The sequence below is a fragment of the Dromiciops gliroides genome, chromosome 2 (assembly GCF_019393635.1).
Source record: "Dromiciops gliroides isolate mDroGli1 chromosome 2, mDroGli1.pri, whole genome shotgun sequence".
In the NCBI taxonomy this organism is placed as follows: Eukaryota; Metazoa; Chordata; class Mammalia; order Microbiotheria; family Microbiotheriidae; genus Dromiciops; species Dromiciops gliroides.
Genome location: NC_057862.1, coordinates 325048722 through 325053887, shown reverse-complemented (window position 1 = coordinate 325053887; position 5166 = coordinate 325048722).

Sequence of the window (5166 nt, the reverse complement as noted above, 5' to 3'; positions counted from 1 at the left end):
TATATCACTATCCCACATGGCTGGGATAGTGAGCCCATTAGGGAGGTGTGAAAGAATTGCTTTGCTACTGAAAAAGCTCAGTTGATATTCTGTAATATAGAATTAGTGAATTCAGTGAATTCAGTGAGCATGGTTTTGCGATTTCCTCCAGCTTGGTTCATTAGAATATTAATATGAGTGAAGGCAATGGGTGGTAATCCTAGATTGAGGGTTTGGTAGGGCAAGATAGGCCATAAAATATGGGGATGGGTCTCAAGAGTAGAAGATTTGTTTGTTGTTGTTGTTTATCCTTCATTCTCAAAGAGGACCATGACAGATGTCATGACTTTCAGTGAATTGGATTTAAGTGAGGCAGGGCTATCTAAGTTCCCCAACCTCACTCTCTCCTCCAAAGACACGTGGGTCAAGTGGCATCAGGACGACTGGAGATGGCCCCAGATGTTTGAAGAAATTGGGGTTGACTTGCCCAGGGTCACACAACTTGGAAGTGTCAAGTGTCTGAGGCCAAAATTGAACTTGTGACTTCAAGACCAGTGCCTGATCCACTGCGCCACCTAGTGGCCACTAGAGGGCATTGCAAGGTAAACTGTTTAAAGGATCAAGATGAGGAAGAAAGGAGGATGTAACCAGCGCAGGATTGATGCCCAGGGAAAGAACTAAAGGGCTGAGGCATTTCAGTCCATAGTGAGGATGAAGAACATGGTTTGGGGTTGCAAGGCAGAGGGAGAGGTAGAATGACAACAGACTGACATGTTCATGAATGTAGTACAATCAAGAGTATGACCATTTTTGTGTATGGCTGAGATGGGGAGGAGGAGAAATGAGCCAACTTGAGGAACTGTGAGGTTAGGGTGTTGAAGTCCCCTAGTAAGAGGGCAAGAAATGGGCAGGAGAGAAGTGACTGTGAGCCGAGTACTAAACCCGTTGAGGAAAGAAGGGGAGTGTCCTAGAGCTTAGTAGACAACAGCTACCACAATTCTGATAGTTGTAGATTGAGTGAGGAGGAGAGGTTACTGAGTGATGGAGGGAGAGGGAGAGCCTGGAAGTGGCAAGAGGGGGCAGAAGTACTCCAACTCCCCATTCTCAACCAGTGAGAGGGGGATGGAGTACAGAGAGGAGGGAGTGAAAGTGCAGCCAGTGCTGGATGGGGTAATGAGGAAAGCTGTGTCATCAGGAGAGAGCCCAGGCACAGTGAGAGCCAGAAGATGAAAGGAGCAGAAAGAAAATGATTTAAGATGAAAGCAAGTTAGTCACCTATTGAGGAGAGCAAATATCACAGAGAAGGCAGTGGAAGGAGTGAGAAGTTTTAGAGTACAGAATTATGGGGAAGGTTTGGGTTAAGGAGGATGGGAATAATAAGGGATAATAATAAAAGAGGAGGCAGTAGGCAATGGAGAACAAGGTTTGTTTAATGATGTCCAAAGGGTTCAGGATCTCTGGAATGGGGAGGTTATGACCACGTGGGAGCTTGTCAATTATTGCCAAATGACCTCAGAAGGGTTATTAACATCAATAAAGGTTTGGCCTCAGGGTTGTATCCTCAAAACAGCTAGGTGGCACAGTAGATAGAACACTGGACTTGGAATCAGAAAGAATCACCTTCATGAATTCAACTCTGACCTCATATTGCTAGCTATGTGATCCTGGGCAAATCACTTAACCCTGTTTGCCTCAGCTTTCTTATCTGTAAAATGAGCTGGAAAAGGATATGGCAAACCATGCCAGTGTCTTTACCAAGAAAACACCAAATGGGGTCACAAAGACACAACTGAAAATAACCAAACAACAACAAAGTATCCTCACAGGATATTAGCTCAGGTGAAGGGACAAGTAGAGAGAAAGATAGAAGAATAGAATTTCTGTCCTATCCCTGCAGGAAAGTCGGGCCAGGAGAAAGGTGGAGAAATCAGTAAGGAAGGATATCTTCCTGGCCTTAACAGGCAGGAAGGATCCTTGTATAAGAAGGAAGAGTATAAGAGTCAATAATGGGGGCAGCTAGATGGCGCAGTGGATAAAGCACTAGCCTCAGACATTTGACACTTATTAGTTGTGTGACCCTGAGCAAGTCACTTAACCCTCATTGCCCTGCAAAAAAAGCAAAAAACCCAAAAACAACACAAAATTTTTTAAAAAGTTAATAATATTATAAATATAATAATAATCAAATCAGTTATTTTGATTGTTATAAATACCAAATTAACTATAAAGGATATATGAAGACACTATCTGCATCCAGAGAAAGAACTGATAAATAGGAGTATGTAGAGAAGAATTTTACTTACACACACACACACACATACCTATTTGTGTCTAATGGTGGCCATCTCTAGGGCAGGGGAAAGAAGGAATAAAAGGAAATTTACATGATAACTTTATTGTATATTTAAATGGAATAGCAAGTTGTACATAGTGGATTTGCAGTTTCGTGTATAATCATCTTTTTCATTGTACTATGTTATGGAAATAAATTCAAAATAATTTAAAAACAAAAAAAAAAGAAGGAAGAGTCACCTGCATGGGGAAGAGTCCAGCCCAGGGGACTGGCAGCTAATGAAATTGTATATCTCTGCTCTTATGCTGGCAAAAAGAAGCCAGGCCAGGAGGCCTAACAAGATGGAATGGTGTCTCTCTGATCCCCTGCTGATAGAAAGGGTCCCCTGCAAACAGGAAGAGGCCAGCCCAGACAACCAGCAGAGGATGTAATGGCACCTCTCTGATCCCCTGCTATACAGTACATATGATGGAGTGGTGGCAGGGAGGAGTACTTTGGTTTGGAAAGCTAACAAAATGATAAGTAGAATTGTAGGCAGAGTTGACTGACACACCCCTTCAAGGAGGTGACAGTGGTCAATTGATTATGGTTCCAGAACAGGAAGCACTGGGAGAAAGAGGTGTTTCTAAGACATGCAGAGTATCCAAAAAAATCCTAGTGTAGTATTATGTTATAATCAACAAAACAACAAATCAAGCCCAGTTATGTAGCATTTTCCAATTTACAAGGTGTAAATGCTCCCAATGAAAAGTGAACAATTAACTCCTGTGAGCCGGTATGAGCTGGCTCCAGCATGCCCGGGCTCTTGTCTCCCTTCTTGGCAAGGAGAACAGGTACTCACCAGCTTAGACAGCAGTTTCTGTTCTTTAGCCTCTTTTCCTCACGTTTGAACTTCTCTAAAAATTGTTGACAGAGTAATTCTTTACTTAGTCCACTTTGTATTTCTTGGAGTCCACAGCTTGTTTTAAGAGATAGGCTGCAGCTGCTAGACACACAGTGCCTCCCCATCTTTCTCTTTTCTTCTAATTTAGTATTGATTTTGACCTTTGCTCTACCCAGTCAATTGCAAACAGATAAGTAATTCTAAAATGACTGCTAGGTCAGTAACAAGATATTTCCTGTCCATTATGATAGTCTTTTTCATTTGGTGGTTTCGTTTTTTGCTTACCACATATAGTGCCTTTCAATTCCCTTCTTAAATAAAATATTCATGGTATACAGGCATGAGGCCTCTGACTAGTCAACAAGCCTTTGGCCTCTTGTTTCATGATCCCAACTCAACTATTTTCCAATGTAGTTTTCCCATTTCTCCCCTAATGCCTATCTACACATTGAAACCCACAAGTATCGAGATACATGTTCATTTAGAGGCTGTTATCAAGTTCTTTATTGAGTGTTTCTGTGTCTTCAGTCTCTGCATCCAGAGATGTCCTGGAGCCATCTCCAACCAACTTGCAAGAGTATTATTAAATTTTCAATGTGAGCATTTACATGTTGGAAATCAGAATATATTCCAAATCAAGCCTTGATTTATTGTTTTATTGATTGTCTTAACTTAAAGTGATGGAGAAAATGTTAATAATATAGATAAAACTTAAAGGCATTCCCTGAATACATTTTATTTGGAAAGCCAATTATTAAACATTTACCAGCATACTCCTATCTACAGTAGATGTTAATGCACACACCGAAGTTTTCTTCATGGTGTTCCTACACCTAAAATGAGCATTACAAGGTGATATTACTATGTGTTCCTTGAAATTATTTTCTCAAAAGCCTGGAAAAATGGGAAGCAAACCCTTTAATCTCCCTCTTTAGGGAGAAACTGTATGTTGTCCTTTCATTTAGCTGCTGCTTTGTCTCCTAGTTTTCTTCATGGTGAGGATGGGGTTAAATTCTTAATGTAGTGTATCCATTTGGGAGGGGGTATTGACAAGGGGACAAATTTAGAGTATCCACAGGCAAAATAATTTTGTTTAAGGATTATGGATTTCTGGACAGCTCTTTTATTCCAATTTGCCACCATTGCTAGAGAAGTGAAAGGGGTCCACATTAAACCAAGGGCTATTTCACAATTTGGTCTGTTTCGTGGCTCACTTGGCCAAAAATTTCATCACATAGTGGTCTTCTAATGATGAGTCTCTCTGTACTTAGCTAGGCTGGTCATTGCACAGGCATTCAGGTGGCCAGTGGATAGAGTACTGGATATGCAGTCAGGAAGACTCAAATCCAGCCTCAGACATTCACTGTATGACCCTGGGCAAATCATTTCACTTCTGTCTGCCTCAGTTTCCTCAACTGTAAAATTGGTGATAATAATGTCACCTTTCTCCCAGGATTGTTGTGAGGATCAAATGTGATATTTGTAAAACACTTTGTAAAACTTAAATCACTATGTAAATGCTAGATGTTATTATTATTAAGACCTAATCTTCCATGGAATCATACTCAAAGACCTTATATTTTGGTAGAAATGTCTCAAGCTTGTACATTGTCTTTGACCAATCAATCAATTAAAAAACATTTATTAAGTACCTACTATGTGCCAGGAACTATGCTAAGTATGTTCAAGAATCTTAATTACTTACTTTCATGCATGTGAAAAGTACTTTTGTTAATAAATTCATAAATTCATAAATCATTCACATTTCTATAATGATTTAATATATTCCATAATTTTCCACAATTTCCCCCTTAAGTGAGATTAATAGTGTAAATATTATTAGGCCCATTTTATAGTTAGTGCTTTAGAGGGAGGAACCAATTTGCCTCAGGTCCCTCTAATAGTAAATGGCAAAGGACCCAGACAGGTCTTCTGAATGACTCCATGCACATAACTTATTCTACTATGCTGCACTATCTCTCTCACTGACACTGAGAGAAAGGAAGAAAAT